At 61.1% G+C, this 20,618-nt stretch overlaps 3 long non-coding RNA genes across 5 annotated transcripts; 1 reads left to right on the forward strand and 2 right to left on the reverse strand.

The window, feature by feature from the left end:
* Window positions 1–255: 255 nt before the first annotated feature.
* LOC125176108 (uncharacterized) lies at window positions 256–2,508 on the reverse strand. The gene is made up of 3 exons (XR_007156124.1): window positions 2,380–2,508; window positions 1,609–1,752; window positions 256–385 (listed from the first exon to the last, which is right to left on the reverse strand). It is a non-coding gene; the product is annotated as an uncharacterized LOC125176108 (long non-coding RNA).
* A 4,368-nt stretch (window positions 2,509–6,876) lies between these two features.
* On the reverse strand, window positions 6,877–10,747 carry LOC125177021 (uncharacterized). The gene is made up of 2 exons (XR_007156479.1): window positions 9,394–10,747; window positions 6,877–7,662 (listed from the first exon to the last, which is right to left on the reverse strand). It is a non-coding gene; the product is annotated as an uncharacterized LOC125177021 (long non-coding RNA).
* Window positions 9,131–17,958, forward strand: LOC125177020 (uncharacterized). Of its 3 annotated transcripts, none has more exons than XR_007156475.1 (2): window positions 9,131–9,332; window positions 9,451–17,958. It is a non-coding gene; the product is annotated as an uncharacterized LOC125177020 (long non-coding RNA). The 3 variants fall into 3 exon arrangements; XR_007156476.1 differs by having other exon boundaries at window positions 11,679–17,958; XR_007156477.1 differs by having other exon boundaries at window positions 9,131–9,318; window positions 11,679–17,958.
* Window positions 17,959–20,618: the final 2,660 nt, after the last annotated feature.

A 20,618-nucleotide genomic window follows, 5' to 3' on the forward strand; every position in this document is an offset into this window, starting at 1 on the left:
TCTATCCACTCGCCCATCAACTCATCCATCCATCCATCCATCATCCACTCATCCATCCACCAACCCATCCATCCATCCATCCATCCATCCATCATTCATCATCCATCCAACATCCATCCACCCACTCATCCATCCATGCATGCATGCATCCATCCATCCATCCTTTCCTTCCTCTAGCATGTATCGAATTAGCAGTAGAAGAAATTCTGCACTAGAAGTTCTGGAACCTGGTTTCCATTCTCAGCACAGCCACCATGTTGAAGCAGATTTCTCCATGCAAGCAACATTTCAGATGGTCATCTGCTCCTGTCTGAGCCTCAGGTCTGCCATTTTCTCTTGTGTCCTTCACCAAATGCTTCCCTTCTTTGAGTTTCAGTTTCCTCATCTGCGAAACAGGGCGATGGTGGTACTTGCCTTATTATTTTGAGGGCACAACACAAGAATATACATGGGAGTTCCTGGAATCACATTATGTTTCCAGCGGGAGCTATTCTAGAAGCGTGCCTTGGGTGGAGGATGCCGAGATGGGCCAAGAGCCTTCCCTTTGGGGCTTCCTGGGCAGTGAGGCAGAAAAAGAGCAGCGGGCCTCAGGGCGGTCTATGCTAGGATGAAGAGTGAAAGGGAATGAGGCCAGAGAGGCCTTGTAGGGCAGGGTCTTGATGGCCATGGTGGGGAGAAGCGATGTAAGGTTTTGAGCAGGGTAGAGTGTAGTTGGATTGGTGTTTGGGAAGGACCCTTCTGGCTGCTGTGTAGAGAAGGGTTAGGAAGGTTGGAAATGGGGTCCCAAAGGGAGGGAGACCATGTTAAAAGGATTGTAGTTGCCTCTAGGAAAGACCATGAGACTAAATGACGAGGGGGTGCAGCACTAAACCTTACAGTTATTTTTTTTTTCTCTCCTAAATGTCAAAACTATTCAGGTGCCAGAATCCATGGTTTAGGCCTCAGGTCGTCTGGATGTCTCCAGATCCCCGGTCATTTGGTCATGCAGTATTCAGGCCTTACTCTCCAATCCTTTGTCCCTGGCAGACATTGCCAATCAATTGGAGCTCTCCTTCCCCTAAAGCCTAAAACCATGCCGTCCAATAGGGTAGCCACCAGCCACCATTCAAATATGGCTTTTTAGATCTAAGTCAACTAAAACGAAATACAATTAGCAACTCTGTGGCTCGACTGTAACGGCCACGTTTCAAGCCCTTGATATATACCTAGATGCGGCTCGCGGCTCTGTGCCAGACAAGCAGATCGAGAACATTTCCACCACCGCCAAAGTCCTCTTGGACTGTGCTGGCCTCAGTCAGGCTACCACGGCCAGTCCGCCGGAGCTGGGAGGGCATTCTGCCCTCCTGGGGCCAAATGGGTGAGTTCTGCCAGGCCCCCGACTTGCCGTGGTCACATCTCCCTCCAGGCTGGGTCTGCCCTGTTTCTGTTCTATCCGAATTTTTACATACGGTAAAGTCATACTTAGAGCAGAGTCCTTCTAGGTGGACCCTTCCTAAGGTTACTTTCTTTCTGTCTCTTGAGGGAAATAAAACAAAACCAAGGAAAATCCTTGCCTCGCCGTGCGGCCACAGACATAATTGGCAAGTGTCGTTGCTGCCCTAAGCTCACCTTATGCCTCCAGCCTCCAGAGACTCGATGCTTCTGTTTTCGAGTCTATTTTTAGTGCTTCTGGGTGAATGTCGCTGCCGCCGGAGGCTGACATTTCATCCTCTGGGAACCTTGACCCGCTGCCTTTCCGGTTGTGAGCTGAACCTGCTTTTTCATGCCCCAGAAGGAAAGAACAATGATCATTAATGATTGGCATCTTCTGGAAAATCGGAAATGGGGCCTCCGTGATCCCAGGCTGCCCTTAACCCCAGCTGTGCTGCCTGCGGGGCCACCGTGTGACGGACGTAGCCAGGGTTCCACGGCTGCTGGGGTCACACCCTGGGGTCACCAGCCATGCCAAAGCAGGGCAGGTGGGCGGTGGGCTGGCCACGTGACCAGGGGGCAGAGGAGGCCGAGACAGCGGTTAGAAGCTGGTGTAGAGACCTGTGGTCCACCTGCAGAGACCGGCACGGGGGGACACCCTCCCAAGGCAGGGTTAGGTAGAAGTGAGAGGAAGACAGGGAGCCTTGCTCTCCGTACGGGGCGAGGAGGGGTGTCTCAGCTGGGCGGGGGAGCTTGATTGAGCCTCTGACTCTGGGCTGGGTCCTATTCTGGGTCCTGGGGGGCGCAGAGGGGAGGGAAGACCAGGAAGGAGTTGGGGGGTGGTTAGTGGGACGGGGAAGGGGCACTGGCTGGCAGGTGGCTCAGGCAGCGGGCATAGAAGCGGGTGAGGCCTCGCTCCTGCTGGCAGGCGTGGATGGTGTTTCCTACAGGTTCCCCCAGGGCCCTTACCTCCCCCAGGTGCCAAGAGGGCCCTTTTAGTCCCTTTGGGAGAGGGGAACCAGGGCTGGCCCGGCCTTCAGGGAAGAGAGACGGCACTTGCCGAAATCGCCTCTGACAAGGAAAGCAAAGGTCACGGGAACAATTCCTCCCTTTCACGCTGGGTGATCTGGCAGGAGCGTGCTGGAGCGGACGGAGGGTGGCCGCCCCTCCCAGGCGCCCAAGACAAACAGGGCGGCAGGAAGTTCCCACGCTCCCAGGGCCCGTGCAGTCACCTGCTCGGCTGGGGCTGCGAGGGGGCGGGGCCTCAGCCACCCACAGGTGAGAGGCGGCCCCACTGCCTGGGGGAGGGGCCGGCAGGCGCACCCCCACCGAGCACCTACCTACCAGGCGCCCCGAGTTTTGCAAACATCCTCGCCGAATCCTCACGAGGCTCCTGCTAAGTGAACGTGACGATCTTCATCTCACAGCGTGGGAACCTGAGACCCACAGAGGTTAAGCGTGTCGCCTCGGGTCGCACGGGCCATTAAAGGGAGAGCTGGGGTTTGGACGCGGGCTCCTCTGTGTCCAAAGCCTCTCGGCTCTCCTCGGTCAGGTCACGCGCTCACTCTGCTAACTTTGCTGGAGCCCCACCGTGTGCCAGGCGTGCTCCCGGGGCTCGGATGGGAACGGGTCAGTGGCCCTGTGGGGTGCCGGGTGCCCCCCATCACAGCCAGCGTTCTCATTAGCAGCGACCTAGGGTTCCATCTGCCACATGGGTGAGTGGGTCCCAGACCGACCCCTGGGGAACGTGCCAGAAGGCGATAGGTCAGCACGCCCAGCCGTGGGGTGAAGGCCCTGGAAGGACGCACCCTGGGTTCCCCGATTTCTGTTTTGGCCCCACTTGTGGAGGCCTCTGGTCCAGGGCGGCCTGGCTTTCTCTCAAAATCAGGGTAGCTGAGACTAAGCACCTGTGCCACCCAGGAACACCCACTTCTCAAGGAGTGGACGGAAAGACCAGATCCCTAGGCCAGGGCCGTGTGTGGCTCGCTTCTTTCCGAGACACTCGGAGAAATGTGTCTGGGCGGCAGCCCCTGGATGACCGGACTGTCTCTCCTCTTGAGTGACACCGATTGAGTGCCTGCCGTTTGCGGGCTTGGGGCTCTCAGGGGTGCAGACAAGAACCTCCCGGCCCTCGACTCCGGGTCCGGTGCCTGACGCACAGCAGGTGTGGGGGAGAAGCCACTGCTGGAGAATCAAGTTGTCACCCCCGCTCCCAGGGACAGAGGCTCCTGGGGCTCCCCGGGGCTTAGAGGACCATCAGGTCTCAGGGGACCCCTGGAAGAACCACACGGCTCTCTCACGGGCACCCGGCCTCGGCCGGTCCCCCCAAACGGGGCCACACATCGGGGCACCATCGTGCTGGTTCTGGGGGCTCCTCAGAGCCTGGGGTGAGGCCGGGTCGAGGGGGCAGGCTGGAGTTCAGGGCGGGCCGAAGTTGCCGGAGCCCAGATGATGGTCAGAGCCGAGAGGCCTGGACCTAGGGTGGAGCCCTGGGGTTGGTCCTGGCTGTGTGGCTGCGGGAGAAGGTCTCCCCATCTCTGGGCCCCCAGCCACGAAACCAGCGTGACCACTGTGACCCCGTTCGCCGGCCAGGTTCCAGGAGCCACTTGCACTGCAGTCTCAGAGCTCGTGTGAACGAATGACAGGTGCCTGAGGGCAGGTCCCTGACAGGTCCCTCCTCGGCCGGCCTCCCTCTGTCCCCTAGCTCCCAGCTGCAGGAACAGGGAGTCAGGCCCACGATCAGCCCTGCCCACCCATTTATTCCTCTGCCCACCTACCTCTGGACCTGTCTGTCCATCTGTCCCCACTCCTAGCCAACATTTACCGTCCTCCTCTGGCACTTATCCGGCCGTCCCTTTGAGTTATCCACCGGCCGGCACATGGGCACCAGCCCCCACCGGGCCGTCTGTCCGTCCACCCGCTTAGCCCTCCCCCGCCCGCGGAGTGGTCCTTCTGTGCGCCCACTGATCCACCTGCAACCCCCTCGCCCCATCCCTCCAATCCCCAGCACTGACCTCAAGTCGTATGTTGGCTTGAGCAAGGCTGCTGTGAATTCCGGGTGACGTGGCAAAGGCTCCGTGGGTCGGGAGTAAACAATTTCAGTCGTCACCCCGTGCCGCCCTCCTTGCCTGGGAGGTCAGAGGGCGCGGGCGTCAGGAAGCACGGGCTTTGGGTCCCCTGTTCATTAGCTGCGGGACCTCGAGCAGGCTAACCAGCCCGTCCGAGGCTCCCGGAGTGTGAGGAGGCCCAGCGGTACCTGCTCTGAGCCGTGGCCACGGCGGGGGGGGGGGGGGGGGGGGCGCCCACGGGAAGCAGGACACCTCGTGGCTGCGATCAGCCTGCGTTATCAGCACCCACGCCGCCCAGGTGCTGCCCGGCTGCCGGGGGCCGTGCTTCGGGCAAACGGCGGCCTCAACAGGACACAGGCTCACGACAGACGACCTGCTTCTGCAGCTTTTCATTCATCCACGCCTCCCCCCCGCTGAGGCCCGCGTCCCCTGCCTTATTTCTGGTTCCACGTCGCCGTGACTGTCTTGTTGGCATGGGGAACATTTGTCCGGAGCTCTTGTCGTCAGCGGGATGGCCCCGACACACGTGGCTGTATTCTCTGTCCCGCGTGGGAGAACCAACCAACCACCCCGCTTCCTGGGGGGAGACCGAGGCCCAGGGCGGGCGTGGGGGGCTTACGCAAGGTCACGCCCCCCCGTGGACACATGTCAGACCTGGCACCAACATCCGGCTCTTGCTGCCCCGGCCGGGAATGCGGCGGTCCCCCAGGGCCACCCCGTCCCTAGGTCCCCTCTGTGTGCGTGTCTGAGGAGGAGGCCCCCGGGCCCACCCACCCCTTGTGTTTCCGCGGCTGCCTCTCTGGGACAGCCTCCACCTCTGCCAGGGCCCGGCTGTCTCCGAAGTGACCTCGGATGCCAGAGACCGCAGTGTGGATGACCACCGGCCCGGTTGCAGCTCAGGAGAACCCCACAGGCCGGGGGCGGCCGCCGGTTCAAGATGGCCTCCAACGAGCCTCAGCTCTCGCTCTTCCCTCCCTCAGGGACCTCCTTCCCCCCTCAACACGCTCACTTTGTAACCGATAGGAGGCTGTGTGGAAATGAGGGAGGACGACCCCCGAGGCCGTGTTGCAGAAGGCCTGCGGTTTCTGTCCTGCTTTCTTCAACCGCTTGCTCTGGGGGAAGACGCCCGCCATGCTGTGAGGACACCCCTGCGGCCCTGTGGACAGGTCCCCGCGCTGAGAAACAGGCCAGTGTGGCGTCCTGGAGGGGGACCCTCCAGCCCTCGTCAGGCCTCAGATGAGCCCAGCCCGACGGCCTCGTGAGAGGTGCCGATCTGGAACCACCCGGCCCGGCCGCCCCTGGGTCTCTGACCGGCAGGAACTGGGGGTCACGATAAGTACGTGTCGTTTTCGGCCGGTGAGTTTGGGGTGACATGTTACGAAGCAAGAGAGCGCCAGTATAGGAGGTGGGAATGGTGCTCTCCTGCTTACTCATTTTGAGCCTCAGTTTCCTCCTGGGCAAGACAGGATCATCATGGCTTCCCCTAGAGCACTGGACGGGAGGTGTTTGTAAAGCATGCCGCCCCGTGCCCGGCTTCCCCCGCGGCTGGGGTCATCGGCCAAGGAGCGGGGGGGCACCCTACCAGCACGGGCACCTTCTCGGTCGGGGATGTGTGCCCACACACACACACACACACGCGAATCCCCCGGGCCCAGTGCCGACGGGGGCACCGAGGCTCTTAGTCACGGCTGTAGAACCAATGAACGAAGTGAATCGTTTCTTTTTCAAAAATTGATTAAGGAGGGGCGCCTGGGTGGCTCAGTCGGTTGAGCGTCCGACTCCGGCTCAGGTCATGATCTCGTGGTCCGTGAGTTCGAGCCCCGCGTCGGGCTCTGTGCTGATAGCTCGGAGCCTGGAGCCTCTTCCGATTCTGTGTCTCCCTCTCTCTCTGACCCTCCCCCGTTCATGCTCTATCTCTCTCTGCCTCAAAAATAAATAAACGTTAAAAAAAAATTAAAAAAAAATTGATTAAGGAAAGGTTAACCATGAAAAAATCCACGTAACACAAAATGTAGCATCTAAGTCATCTTCTTAAGTGTGTGGTTAGTAGTGTTAACTATGTTCACACCGCTGTGTCGCCGTCCCCACCATCCCTCGCCAGAACGTTCCACCTTCCCAAGCTGAAACTCTGTCCCATGAATGCTAACGCCCGTGCCCCCTCCCCCGATGCCCACTGTCCACCTTCTCTGTCTCACGCATCTGGAGACCCCAGGGCCCTCACGTGACTGGGACCGTGCGTGTCGGCCCCGTGTCACTCAGCATCGCGCCCTCTAGGTCCGTCCCTGCTGTAGCAGGGGTGAGCATCTTCCTCCTCTTTGAGGCTGAAGAATATTCTGGAGCGGAGGGTCTCTTACGCTCCTTTGCCCTGACCATGAAGTCACTGAGGTCAAGCATAGAGTCATTTTTTAAAATTTATTTATTCCCAGCCCCTGTGCCGGAACCTGGCTCTGAACAAGCCCGATTCAAGATGTATTTGTGGAAGAGGTGAATAGAGTCCACACCTCTGGGTTTGTGGCTGGCTGTGCCACGCGCTGGCCGGGTGGCCTCAGGCAAGTGGCTTTCCCGCTTTGGGGCCCCATCTCCTCGTCTGCAGGATGGAGACAGTGACTCGCTTGCAGGGCAGCCGTAGGGCTCACGTGCGATGACCGGACTCAACTGGTGGGGTCCGCTCTTCCCAGTCTGACCTCCAGGGCCCTTGAGTCACCCTGGCCCCACGGCTGTGCCCCTCAGCAGGGGGCCGGCTGTGGGCGCCCGTCTGTAGTTTCCACATGGTGGCACAGGATATTTTAATCAGCACCCGTCTTCTGAGCTAAGGCAGCGGGTCCTACATTCCAGGCGTGGTAATTCCGCCGACAAGCCCCGGGGACCAGGCTGAGAGGTCTCGTTCCCCGGGAATGCCAGCGGGCGACAGCCAGGGCGCGGTTCGACCCCGGTTTCACGCAAGGCGTAATTTCCGACGTGAGCCAGTACCTTCCCTGGCGGCTAGAGGCTCCGACTGTCCTCGAGGCACCCCGCGTCAGGAAAGCCGGCGGCCGTTTCGCGTCCAGCCTGGTGGCCGTGTCACCCGGGGCGTGACTGCGGGGGCTGTGAGGTCAGATGGGCTGGGTCGAACCTCGGGCCAGCCACTGGCCTCTCAGGTGGCCCCGGGACCTCGTCGAATTGCTCGGTGCCTCACTTTCTCACTCTGTAAAATGTGGATATCACCCTCCTCACGGTTTTCTGGGGTTGTTGTGCGACCGGACACGTTGAGGCCGGGGGCGCACTCGACACATGCCAAGTACACGGGGAGCTTTCCTGCCTTTGCTCCCCGCTCTGAGCCTGGGTGCCTTTGTCCGTGCACTGGGGGTGCCCTCGCCGCACCCCGCTCGAAAGGCCTGTTGGTCTCTTTTCTTCCCCACCCGCTTAGGCCTGGCGTACTGGTGATGATGTCTTTCCAGAAGAGAGGAGATCTGCCAGTACGTTTCTGGCGGACTTCCGTCAGCCCCGTCCCAGAGCTGCGGGTCACCCGACCCGCCACCCGCATCCCGCTTGGCTGGTTCACGGGTACCGGCCCCCTCGCCTCCCCCGCTCCTGTCCTGCCTTCCCTGCTCCGCAAATGCACCACTGTCTCTGCCCAGGTGGCAGGCCGGAGTCCACTGTCAACGTCCCCGGGCCTCACTGCCCGCACCCAGCTCCTCACCTAAGCCAGGCCACCCCTCCCTGCTCCGTGTCTCCCGCTCCCAACCCACCGCCGCCCGGGGGAACTCAGTGCTGTCGCTGCCTGCACCCTACCCTTCTTCTAGAGCCTTCTAAGGCCCCAAATCTTAACTGCTGCAGTGGCCTCTCTGGACGTCCCTCCCCCTGCGGCTCCTGGTACACCAGCCTCGCTGCATTCTTTCCCGTGCCTCCAACAACCTGGATCCTTTCCTGCCCCAGGGCCTTTGTACTTACTGCTCCCCCTGCCCGGAATGCCTTTCGCTCCATTTCCCACATCGCTGGCTGCTTCCCATCCCCGGGCCCCAACCTCAGGGCTCCCCTTCAGAAGACCTTCGCTGCACTTTATGTAAGTGAGTTGAAACACGGCACTGAAAGTGCTGAAGCGGCTCTTCCGTGTTCCTAAATTCCACTCTCAGAACTTCACTTCTGGCCACCCAAACCCTTCTGTTTCGTCACGACTCTCAGAACCTTCTGGAACACTCTGGCCACCAGAGAGATGTGCGGGTCCTTCTCCACACCGAGCAATTGTCGGGCTCTCCAGACACCAGCTGGGTGTCCCACAGATGAACTCAGTTCTGCTGCTGTCTACCTGTCCGGACTGCACAGGGGACGGGCTCGGTCCCCCAACACTGTCCCCACTCAGATGCCTCTTGCGAGCCCAGGCTGTCACCCGTGATTCTGACTGCCCGGCTGTAGATCAGAGGTTCCCACCGCCTCCTCCTGAGACTTGAGAATTGCTAGAAAGGCTCATGGAACTCACTCAGCACAAAGAGTTCACTCTCCAGATTCCTGGTTTAGTACAAGAGGACAGAACTCAAGAACGGGATGCAACTCTCCAATGGGAGAGGCATAAAGCTGAGGCGGGGCGGGGGGCGCGGAGTTTCCACGCACCGTCAGGGGGAAAGTTCCTCCACGCCTCCGTGTGTCCACCAGCCGGAAGCTCCCCCAACACAGACATTTTGGGGTTTCCACGGAGGCCTCCTCCCACAGGCATGATGGATCAAGTCATTGGCCATTGGCGGTGAAGTCAACCTCCAGCCTCCTCCCCACCCTCTGGTCACATGGTTGGCCTCTCCCGGCAGCCAGCCCTGTCCGGGGGCTGCCTTCGGGCCTTCCTCCTGTTGCCTCCTGACCGTAAGCCCAGGTGTGGCGGACAAGGTGCCTTCACTTTCTGCCCATTCTCCTTTCTCTCTCCCCCATCTTTCCTTTGCCTGCTTACCTCCGGCTTGACCTGGGGCTCTGTGGGTCTCACTCCGTTGCCTCTTCTTGGGTTCAGGGGAAACCTCCCTCAGCTTCCCTGGAACTGCGGCCCTCGGTCTCTCCAGATGCCATCCGGGTCGAGGCAGTTCGAACCGGGTGCCTCGCTCCCACCACAGACCTGGATCCCCGCGTCGCTGCTCGAGGGGACCCACCAAGAAGACCCTTGCTGGCCCGAGACGAGAGTAAAGAACCGAACTCTGTTGTGTTGAGACCCTCAGACCGGAGCCTGTTTGTTAGTGCAGCCCGGCCTCGCTCGTCCTGACTCACGCGAGGTCCCACCTTAGACAGAGCTGTCCCTGTGAAGGCCTGTCCTGCCCCGGCTGGAGTCAGGCGCCTCCCCTGGGCTCCCCCAGCACTTGGCCTTTCACATCGTGTCCCACCTTGCGAGAGTCGCCGCGGCACGGGGGCCACCTCTCGGCCTGGGTGAGAGTGCCCCGGGGGCAGGTGCACGCCTACCTTGCCGCCCCCCCCCCCCCCCCCCCGCCCCGTCCCCATCCCCAGGCGCGGTGCGGAACCTGGCTTCCCTAGGGCTCAGGCCCTGCCTGTTGAGCCTGTTGAACGACCAGGCTTGGCAGGGACCCAGCGGTCCCCCGTGTGCACATTCTTCTTTCAGAGGAATGTCCCGGCCCAGGTTCCCACAGAAGCGTCCGGACCAGGGGGAGTGACTCTTTGCGCTCTGGCTGTTGCTCTACTGTAGAAAAAGCCATTCTTTTGAACTCTGCTGAGGGAGCCCACAAACGGGGCGTAACTGAGACACAGGAATCCCGGGGTCAGTGGGCAATCACTCAGGCGGGGGCTCCCCTCCCCCGGCGGGTCAGCAAAAAATGTCAAGTGAAACCCATTCTAATTAAAGGGAACATTAAGCAGGGCCCTTTTAAACACGGCTATTTCCTAAAGTCCTCTTTTTTGCTACCAATGAATTCCCCTGAGGAAGGGACAGGGGTGAGGGGGTGAGCGCCCGAGACTCTCACCGCCCCGACCCACTCGCCCTGCCTTTATCTAGAACCGTATCTCAGTGGCGAGTTAAAGACTTCAGGGAAACTTCTCCGGGCCCTAATTCACCAGCTGCTTCATGAGAACACAGTCTCTCAGGCTCCACCCCTTTCGGGGAGGAAGATGATAAGCCAGGGGACCCCCACAAGGCGGCTGGGATGTGACCTGCCCCGGAGACCGTGCGATTGGTCTGAAAACAGCTCGGACCCATAGGTGCCCTTGGCTCAACAACTATTAATTGAGCGACTTCTGTGTGCCGGGCACTGTCCTAGCTAGACCTTGGGACAGAGCGTCAAACGGGACTGCAACTGCCCTCCAGCACACGGCTTGCCCTTGACTTTGTCTCCGACGATGTGATACATGCAGTCTTGTGTTCCTGCGAGCGTGTGCATGTGCATGCGTGGAAGAGGGGGAGGGAGGGAGAGAGAGATGTTTATCTCCTCCCCCCTCAATGCTGGCTTCTACAGTTTTCCAAGCGTCTTGGCCAACGGCGGCCAGAGGAGGGGGAGGGCAGTCAGGCCCTCGCGGGCTTCACGACCGAGCCGGGTGTCCGTCTCACGGGGAAGGGTGGACCAGACCCCGAAGATCACTCATCTGAGTACTGGGTTGAGGGTTCTACAATCAATTAGTCATGTCTGCCACGAGTGCAGACATGGAGAGCGGTGGCCTGTGTGCTCTGCGTGTGTTGACCTTGGTCTAAAATCGAAATTGAAGTCCATTTGAGGAAACATCATGAAAGCTACTGGACAAAGCCATCGAACTTTCTCATCTCAAGGGCCAGGAGGACCCTGTGACATGTCCTGAAACCCACAGTGCTCGGGGTCACCTGAAGGACTCAGACACCCGTGCGGGCCAGACTCACACCAGGTGAGCCCACGCCCACCAGCTTCGTGGCTGCTGTTCTCGCTCTCCGGGGGCTCCCCGGTGCCCCGTCTGGCCGCTTGCCGGGAAAGTAGCGCCTTCAGTGAAATAATCATCACGGTCAGTCTTGGAAGGGACAGAAGCTGAGACAGGAGTCCCATCCAGAGCAAGGCCCGGGGCTCCTTCCCAAAGGAGGCGGCCCACCTTTCATGCTGAACAGCTTGTGGTTCCTTTCACGCCACGTCTGTTGTAGCCTCTGTACCTTTGCCTGGGCTGTTCCCTCTCTTCCTGGCATGCTTTCCCTCGCTGCCTCTCTGACCGGCCCGCGCTTGCCACCGATCATGCCACGGTGTGAACGACCTGTATGCTGGGGTCTGTCTCCTCTGCTAGGTTCCAGAGGCCCAGAGGACTCCGCCCCGGGTGTGGCCCACGACGGGCGCCCTGGAAATATCACGGAACGACCGTGTCTCGACTTTGTGTCTCACGCCAGCCGTCACTTCTGAGTCTGCCTCTCTCGGAGCTCATGGAAACAGCAGGTTGGTCCATTTTGGTCTCCCGTGCAGGCGTCGAGGTCACACTCCGTCCTCGGATGCAGAACAGGAGGCCCTCTGAAGTTTTCTACAATTTGCCTTTTATTGCTGTGTAAGAAACACCTCCTTAAGCTCTCTGAAAGGTTCTTGAGGACATGAATGTGTGGTCTCTTCCCCTGGAGATGGGCAGGGTCCCCGTTTGCCCCAGGAGCAGGCAGGGGGAGGGGCCCCAGGCCAGCTTCTCTATTGCCCTTTGGGAGTGAGAGTCCCACTGGGGCTCCAGCCAGGGAGGCAGAGAAGCCAGAGTCACTGTTACCGCTGCAGGACTTTGCCTGGGCACTTCGGTCACCCGCGTAAAACTCACGAGGCAAATGTTGTTAATATTGGCACGCTGTTCCCGTCCACGGTTTCTCAAGCACCCGACCAAGCTCCAGGCCCTGAGCAAAGCACCACTGGACGCATTCCCTGTTTTACCCGGCCGCGGCTCACCGGCGTCACCTTTGCTGACGAGGAACAGGAGGCCCCGAGCGGCAGTTCGCGGTCTCCCCGCCTCCCGCCGCGGCTTGGGCCTGCCCCGTGGCACCTGCTGATTCTGCACGCGGGAGCTCTCCGCCCTGACCCCGGGGACGACTCAGGCCTCGGTAACTCTCCAAGGAAGGCCTCCCTGACTGGGACCCCCAGATGAATGGTACAGATGAATGCGTATCTGTACCGGTTACCCATGCTGCGTTCCAGGTCACCCCACGCTTAGGGGCTTGAAACGACATTCTACTGGCTCACAGCTCTGTGGGTCGGCAGTCAGGCACGGCTGAGCTGGGTCCTCCGCTCGGGGTCTCACGTGGCCGACAGCATGGCACCAGGCAGGCCGCGTTCCTTTTGGAGGCTCTGGGGGAGAACCCAGTTGCGCGCTCATTGAGGAGGTTGTCCGGATTCAGGTCCTTGCCGCTGTAGGACTGATGTCCCCGTTTCCTTCCGGGAGAAAACCCTCCGCTTTTAAAAGCAGACCGACCGGCCCACCTGGCTAATGAATGTCCCCACATCCCAGCGAACGAGTTAATTGGGCCATCCTACCCAACCTCACCATGGGAGCGAAAGCCATCGTGTTCACAGTCTCAGGGGTAACATTGCCGTAGGCGTGGACACAGGGTGGGGGAACCTGGGGACCCAGGACTCCAGCGGCCACACTGTGAGCGATTAACCGGCACCGGGCTGGTGTGCTCTCGGCACGGGTGCACACTTTCCCGAGGAGGCCGCGGTGTGCGGGGCTGGGGTGGGGGTACGTGTGGATTCAGACAGGCCTCCGTTGGGATCGTGGTTCCATCCCCCGTGGCGGAAGGCTTTAGGGAAGCAGCTCATCTGTAAAACGGAGCGGGGGCTTCTGGTGGGGCATGTGGAAAGCTGAATGAGGCTGTGCAGATCAGCCTTTTGGCAGAGGCCGGCCCTCAGGCACGGCTTTTTAACAGTGCGGTCTCCTGGTGGGCCAGTTGTTCACGAGGGGAAGGAGGTCAGGGCCGTGCCTGATCTATTGGAGCAGGAACATTGGGTGGGGGGTGGCGGCCGATCGAACATTCCTATGCCCTCCGCGGCGGCGTGGTGATCCCTCCTCGGCTGTGCCCTGAGTGGCACCTGCAGCCCCACGGACAGCCCCACACTTCAGGGCCCTCAGCTTCCTCCCTGTGTCTTCCTGGGGCAGAGCCGCCAGACTGATAATTGATGGGGGGGCGGTGTGGCCCTTTGGGAGTGGACAAAGAGTATCAGATGAGGGGGCCACAAAGACAGGCTCTTCCGTGACCAAAGGCAGGGGAGGGCGGCGGTCAGCGAGCAGGTTCTGGCACGACTGTCCGCGTGTGCCTCTCAGCTTCGCTGCGAACGAGTCATGTGACCAAACCTCTCTGTGCTGCACTGTCCTTCTCTGAAAATGGAGAGGAGAGCAGACCTAGCTCCCAAGGTTGTCCCGAGGGTGAGACGAAATAGTGCGGGAAGGCAGCTGGCACGTAGTGACTGCTCAACCAAAGTTACCTTCGCCATTATCTTCCTTTTCCTCGGCATCATCACCACCATCACCGTCAAGACCACCACCGCCATCATTACCTCTTCGTTGGCTTAACAGGTGGGCTCCTGCTATGAGTGTCACAAGCAGAGGGAGAGACTCAAGCAGGGATGGGTCAGATTTCTCTGACCCACCACCTCTCAGCAGGGCCCAGCTGGACTGTCTGGGGAGGGGTGGTGGTCACAGAAGCAGACGCTGGCCCAAAGGCACGAACTTTGTCCACCCAAACTGGGCTCTGGTGGGCCTGAGTCGAGGGTCGGTGTTGGGGGTGCTGGAAGAATCTAGGAATGTTGGAGACTTGACAGAAGGCAAGAGGGGGATGAGGCGTCTCCCGGCATCTCCCCCCTTCCACCTGCTTCTCTAAAGGGGCTCTTTGGAGAGAAGCTGCAAGGCAGGATTCCGGAGGACTCCTGCTTCTCTTGGCCTCAGTTGTCCCATCTCTAAAATGGGGACACGCCCGGCCGCACCAGGACTCAGGGAGACACTGCTGAAGGCCTGACCTGAGCAGTCAGTAGGTGGCGCTGGTGGGCACGAAAGCCACTCTACGGCTGGCGGCGGGGAGCGGGTGGGAGGCGAGAGATCCTGCTGTGGCTCTAGGGCAGCTGTCTGTGGGAGTAGCCCCAGCAAGGCGCTGGTGAGGACTCTCACGACTCCTGGGGGCAGAGGAACCGGCTGGTGTTGGAGGCTCTCCCCTTTGGTGGAGCTGCAGACCCTGCCTTGGGTACCTTAGCTGTCTACGGACATCTCCAGCTCAGCGTGCACCAGACAAGGGGTAATACCCCTCCGGAGTCACCCCTAGCTCCCCGCCCCACTGGGTGGGGCCTCCTCCCAGGTGTGTTGGAGTGACATCCCATGCCCTTGGCCCTTACCTGGACCCTGTCCCTGAGCCCTGCCGGGGTCACCTTTAAACCCCCCACCATCGGCCCCCTGGGACCCGTGTGGCCGCGGTAATCTCCTCTCCCACTCCTTCTAACCTCCGCCTAACATCTTAAAGAAGCTTCCAAAGTGTCACGTAAGGCCCTGCATCTGCAACTTGCAGGGTCCCTGGCCCTCAGGATAAAGTGCAAGGCCCTGATAAGGCCCACGAGGCCCTGAAGTGTGGGGCTGGCTCATGGCTGCAGCCCTGTCCTTAGTCACGGGCTGGCTTGCCCCAGTGTCCAGGCAGCATGGTGTCCCTCCCTCTGGGTCTTGCTCAGGCCTTTCCTACTTTTCCTGTCCATCTGCCTCGTGGGTAGGCTGTGTGGGTTCCGGGAGTCACCGCTTGTCTTGTTTGTGGGGTGCCTGGCATGTATGAAGCCCTCAAGAATGTTCTGTGTTCGTATGCCTACGATTACTCTTGCCCTCACCCAGCATGGGATGATGAAGTAGGTGGATACACAGATGAATGAATGAATGAATGAATGAATGAATGACACTCCCCTGCATCTTCCACTGGCCGCCCGGATGGTTCCGAGCTCACGGAAGGAGGTGGCCGTGTGGGTCCCCTGCAGGTGGGACCCAGGCCAGCTGGGGAGTCCCGACTCCCCCGGGGGGGAGGGGGCAGGTCTTAGGTTGGCCATGGCTCCGCCCTGACCTTAACCCCAGAGGAAGGAAGGAATGGTGGCCGGGCAGAACGCCCCGCCTACCTGGGCAGCCCCGCCCTTCCGTTTTCTTTCCGTTTCATTCTGTTGCAAAGGAGGAAAGGCGACCAGGCGGATGGGGCTGCAGGCACAGACGGACAGGTATTTTGCAAGTGAGACCAACGGACTTCTGGCGAGGGGCTGGGGCCACTGTTGAGCCGTCTAGGCCCTCCTGGGTGGGCGCCTCCCAACCCAAGATAGTGCCAAGGCTAGATCACTCAGGCGCGGCCTCCAGCCCTCCCACCCAGGATGGCCCACCTGGCTTCTGCCTGGTCATTGCCTCATGCAGAGGTAAGGATGGTCTCGAAGCCCCAGAACCGGGGCTGGAGCCCCTGGTGTCTGGGTCAACCTGTGCCACTTATAAACTCAGGCCGAGACGCCCGCTCTCTCTGAGAAGGGGAGGTTGGGGCTCTGGGGTCAGGGGGAGGGACCCCGCTTCCATGGATTTGGGCAGGGCACTCTCTACCTCTCAGGTTCTGGGCCTGGGAAAGGGAGGTGTGAAGGGACCCAAGGCCACGGGGGCCTGCATAGGAGCCAGCCTCCCACGTGGGGTGTAAAAATCATGACATATTCAGAAGCTGGAATGTTCTTCTCAGGCTGTAAATCAAGCGTGGTCACATCACCTCTCCGGCCACCAAGACCTCTCCAGGCACTTGGGACAGTTGTCCACCCCACGAGGCCCTGGAGGTCTGGCCCGGCCTGCCCAGGTCTATCCCGCTCATACGTGGTCCCGGCTCCGGAACTCTGGTCTCGCTGGCCCAGCTCCCGAGCTCCCCTTCACGCATGCTGTTCCCTCTGCCTGGAACTACGCTGTTCCCTCTGCCCAGAACAGTCCTACCTCCTGACCCCATACCTTCTCTCCTTAGCCCGCTGAGTAGCCGCCCCACGTCCGCCTCCTCTGGGGCTCTGCACACCTGTCGTCGCGGCTCGGGTGTGTGATCGTGTTTCTCTCGCCTCGTCCCTGTGCCCCTGGAGGACAGGTTCTGGCACCCCTTATCCACTGGGCGGGAGGCACATGTTCCACGGAGAGATCCAAAGCTGGGGCCCTGCTGCCTCCCCCTTCCCTCCCGGCCCGGCCGGCCCTGGGAGGAGACGTTTGTTTCCCTGGGGAAAAGGGCCTCTCAGGACGGCATCTGCCACTGGAGAAACCGGGAGGAAGAGGGAGTCCAGGCAGACGTGGGCTCCGGGCCTCCGGAGGGCCACGGATGCCACAGGCGTCCCTCGTGGAGTCAGCGACAAGGGGTTCTGGGAAACGGCTCTCCCTGAGAGATCGGCCGTTCAAGTGGACGTTGAAAGAGCCATTAGCTTGAGGCGCCAGGAGACGCGCAGGAAACAGGTTCTGGACGGAAATGACACGGTCCCGTGTGGGTGCGCGCTCAGCCCCTTGGTGGGGTCTCCTGGCGGTGCAGGGGGGAGTCTGTACCACCCCGAATGCCCTCTGGCTGTGCAGTGGGGAGAAGGGCAGGCCTGACAGCACTCCCCCCCCCCCCGCCACGACCCCCTCCAACCTGGGACCCTGTCCTGGGGGTGCCGGGCACCTGTGAGCGTTTCCATTCTGGGGCCTGGGGACGTGAGTTAGGACCACCGGCCAGGGTGGGGTCCCCGAGCTCCCACCTGCAACCCCCAAGTCCTTCCACTGCGGACGCCCTGCCCGTAAGTGGTTTGCACGCCTCACTTAACAGTCGGGACCACTCCCCGAGGAGCTAGCTGCTCTAAATGGCCATTTAACAGATGAGGAAAGTGAGGCCCAGAGACGCGCAACAAGAGGCTTGGGAGAAGCTTTCCTCCCTCTCCCAATCTCTCCCTGCCCCTCCTTTACTAGACAAGACTTTCCTGCGCAGGCGTGGGCCGGGTGTTGGGAATACCAAGAGGGCCCTCCTGGGCCTCTCCCCGGCTGGTTACCAGCAGGGGACAAGCAGGTCAGTCCCCAGGCCAGCTCTGGCACGCTGGCGGTGGCCCCTGGAGAGCTGTGCGGGATGGGGCTGGGAGGCAGGGTCTGGCTCGGGGAAAGTGTGCTGCGATCCATTAGTGATGTCTGCCGTGGTGCACGTAGGCCTGGGGAGAAGGGGCGGGATTTGCTGTCCACCCCTGGAGCCCAGACCCGCAGAGCCTCTAAAACCCCTCCCGACAGCGCCAGGGCTCTTCTCTCCATTTTCAGATGAGAAGGCAGGTTCTGTGTGAGGTCTTACGGCTCAACCATGGCCGAGCTGGGACCTGAGCCCGGGCCCCGAGGGTCCCCGCTTTCCTCGGCCTCCTGCTACTGTGCCCTGGCTGCCTCTTTGCTTCGGCTGCTAGGGAGCTCCGAGGACAGCTTGGGGCCTGCCCTCAGGTGCCCCCTCAGCCTGGGGTTTGGAGCATCTCTCTTGCCCCCTCCTCTGGGCTCTTTATCCTCCCTGCCGGGCCTCCCGTGGAGCGGGCCGGACATAAGTTATCAACTATAAATAAAACCAAGACTTCCGTTCTGGCCCTCACTTGGGTTTCCCGGTGCATTTTTTTAAAAGTCCTTAATGGAAGGAGGGGAGGGGAGCCTCCTAACGGAAGATGACATCACCATCAGCTGGCCCCGGGGGGGCAGGCCCCCAGCCCCACAGGCCCGCGTGGGCCCTGAATGCCCCCATTATGAGGGGGAACCTCATTACACAAGTTGCGCGGGGCGGCGGAATTTCAAATGGGGTTTTGTGGTTTCTGCCCTTTGCTGCGGAGCACACACAGGCAGCTGCAGTCACCAGCTTCCTCTGCCGCCACAGCCCTGGCGCCCGGCCAGCCCGGTGACCACCTCTTCCACCATGAGTCAGTTTCATTCTTAACTCTGTGACTCAGGCCTCTTTAAAGGGACAGCAGAGCCGACTGGCCCGGGCAGGGACGGGAGACAGTGGAGGAGCCTGCCCCGGGAGGGGGGAGGGAGGGGAGCGGAGGGGAGGGGCCCTGGGTCCCGTGGACGTGGACGGAGGAGGGGTGGCTCTCCGCGGGCGGCCGTCCCTCCACCCCCCCTGCCCCGAGATGCGGGGGGTTTCCTGCCTGCTCCCAGGGAGAGCAGCCTGTGATTCCCCCAAATCTGACTGTCTGCAGGGCGGGAACCCCCGGGCATTCAGCGACCTTGCTTTTTGTCTGGCCAGAAGCCCTGCCCGAGCCATGGCCCCGGAGGCCGGCCGGAGCCGTGCACACCGCCCTCTCGGTCCTGCCTAATTCCCATCACTGTGCCCTTCTGCTCCCCCTCCCCCCCGCCAGGCGGTGCCCCCTGCCACCTGGGACGTGCGTCCCAGGCTTCCCGTGGCTCTGCCTCCTCCCTGAGGCTCCCCCTGCCACCCCGTCGGAGCAGCTGAGTCCTTCCTCTGTGGCATGAATAACGACCCACAACTCCGTCCGGTTTGCTTGTGGGTTAACTGGCTCCCCGCCCCCAAAGACTGTCAGCCCCACGAGGGCAGGGCCCCTGCACGTCTTGTCACAGCACAGGGCCTGGCACACAGTAGGTGCTTGGACGAGCGAATGGGTGAATGGCCGGCAGGATTCTTCCATAGCCCACGCCTGTCGGCCCCCCCCCCCCCCCAGAGAGTGTGGGGCAGGTCCTCCCTGCCAGATGGGGCACCAGGGGACAGAGGAACCTGTGTGCTGGACAGGCCAAGGTTACCCGTGGATGTTCCCGAGCCCAGGGGCTCCTGCAGGGGCAGGTCTCTGTATGGGGCCTCAGTGAAACCCAAGAAGAATTTCCCTGTTTTCCCTTCCGTCTGACTCACACTTAGGTTGAGAAGTTCCCCTTTTGGTCAGCGCCTCTCCCAAGGCTGCTGAGTGGCCAGGAGAGGCCGGTGGGACCTGGGCTATGGTTCCATTCACAGAAATAAGACCTACCTGGTGCCCCCATCCTGCCTGCATTTGTGGGCCCCCAGCTGGGCCCAGCTCACAGCACTGGCAGTTTTGCAGGGGGCGCGGGGGGGTGCTTATGGGGGTCTCAGCTGCCCGGATTCCTGCATCCACATGGCTGGTGTTCATCTGGGCCTCTCCCTGCAGCCTGCTGGCTCACCGTCCTTGGGGAGGGGGGGGGGCTGGGGCAGGGACTGGAGTCTGGACCGGCCCCAGAGAGGGACTGACCCGTCTCTGTCCCAGGCAACCAGGAGGCCGGGGTGGGGGGTGGCAGCCGGCCTGTGTGATGGGCCCATTCCCCTCGGCGATTCCCCTCTTGAAGGCTGGGGTGGATGGAAGAATGAGGGAAGAGAAAGGAAAGAGAAGAAAACGTTGGCTTTGGGGGCACAGATTCTTTAAAAAAAAATTTTTTTTAACGTTTATTTATTGTTGACAGAGAGACAGAGCATGAGCAGGGGCAGAGAGAGGGAGACACAGAATCGGAAGCAGGTTCCGGGCTCCGAGCCATCAGCACAGAGCCCGATGCGGGGCTCGAACCCACAAACCGTGAGATCATGACCTGAGCCGAAGTCGGACGCTCAAGCTCAACCGACTGAGCTCCCCAGGTGCCCCTGGGGGCACAGATTTTCCACGCGGCCACGGCCTCCTCCGAGGGGCTGTCCACAGGCAGCCCCAGGGGTCTCACAGCGTCGCTCATTCCTTGCTCGGCAGCCGGTCCCGGAGCCCCTCGGTGCCAGGGCACGTCGGGGACATCATCAGTGACTTGCCGCGATCCCGCCCCGCCGAGCTGCCAGTCTGATGGCGGAGCCGGACAGCGAGAATGCGGTGTGGGAAGTGACTTAGCAGAAATGCACAGAAGGGGACATGCCCAGCTGGGGGGTCATGGAAGCCTCCCAGGAGGAGGCGGCATCTGGGAAAACCCCGAGTAGGGAGGAGACATCAACCGGGGGAAGGGTAGAGGGAGGCAAGGAGGGGAAAGCCTCTGGGAGGAAGGGGGTATATGCAAAAACCGGAGGCAAGAAGGAAGGTGTCATGTTGGAGGCACTGAGGCCATCGGGGCAGCGGGAGAGGACAGAGTGCCCGGTGCAGGGTGGACACACGCTCAGGGCAGGGGACACAGAGGCTCGGAGGGAGGCCGGGGCCCTGCTGGGCTGCAAAACCAAGCTGAGCAGCTCTGATGTTTCCCAAGGATGGTGAGGAGGCTTTCCGGGCTTGGTCTGCTTCTGGAACCAGCTTCTGGCTGCCTCAGGGGTCACAGTGCCGGGGGGGGGAG

Source organism: Prionailurus viverrinus, chromosome D1 (assembly GCF_022837055.1).
Source record: "Prionailurus viverrinus isolate Anna chromosome D1, UM_Priviv_1.0, whole genome shotgun sequence".
Taxonomy (NCBI): domain Eukaryota; kingdom Metazoa; phylum Chordata; class Mammalia; order Carnivora; family Felidae; genus Prionailurus; species Prionailurus viverrinus.